General features: G+C 35.3%; 1 protein-coding gene across 1 annotated transcript in view; it reads left to right on the plus strand.

Moving 5' to 3' along the window:
- Positions 1 to 952, plus strand: part of LOC118338682 (myc box-dependent-interacting protein 1) — a 17,174-nt gene that overhangs the window by 8,689 nt on the left and 7,533 nt on the right. The gene's annotated exons all lie outside the window — the stretch shown is intronic.

Consider the following 952-nt stretch of genomic DNA (forward strand, 5'->3'; position numbering starts at 1 on the left):
AAATGCTGGCAGTTCCAGTTGGCAGTGTAGTTGTTTGACTTTAAATATATTGAAACAAACTTGATAAATTTGAATACAAAAATAAGTCACTTGGAAAGCTTGGCATCGTTTGAGGTGTTACCTCCTCTGTTTCTTTTCAATTTACCAAATGAAAGGTGGATGATGGCATGATGATCTGTAGAAACCTGCTTTTAGTGACCACTTCTTCCTGCTTCAGCACTATCCACAGATCACTCATGGCATGAACTGTAGGTTAAATCCCTGCTCGGCTCTACTTCTTTCTCTTCAGAACTGTACAGCAGAATGTAGTTTTAGATACTGGGATGACATGCGTTGCACTTTCTTTATCTGAGCATATAGAAGGTGAGATAAAATAAGTACACTTCATGTTATTTGACTCATTTAAAATAGATTCAGCTGCTGTTTGATCCAGGTCTCTAACACCAATACGTGACAGATGAATGGCATGTAGCCTACTATACCTCTACCTTGATCCTGTTAGCGCTGTAGGTACTGTGGAATTAGTGATATTTAAATCTGAAAATTCACTTTCTGTAATGGATTTTGTTAGATAGACTGTATAAATGTAACATGTGTTTATGGTTATAGGACTTACAATACTGTCAGTATCGTGTAATGACATCCATTGTTACAGTAATGTAACAAATTGTTTACAGATATGAATCTAATGGCTTGACATGTGATTATTTGTAATGCACATAGTGGACAAACCTGCTGAGAACATTTACTGTATGATTGAGTGAATCATTTGTTTTTAGCCAAAAAAATTTAAATTAAAAGATTATACAGATTATACCATACAATACAGATTACCTGTATGATACCCGTGACTAGCTGCCAAGCTAAAGAGCCAGAAGTTTTGATATTTTTCTTTGGAACTTGTGGAGACAAAAAAGAGAGAAGACAGAACAACTCCAAATGAATGTTAATG

This window comes from Morone saxatilis, unplaced genomic scaffold (genome assembly GCF_004916995.1).
Source record: "Morone saxatilis isolate NCDOM2014 unplaced genomic scaffold, NCSU_SB_2.0 Contig5, whole genome shotgun sequence".
NCBI lineage: Eukaryota > Metazoa > Chordata > Actinopteri > Moronidae > Morone > Morone saxatilis.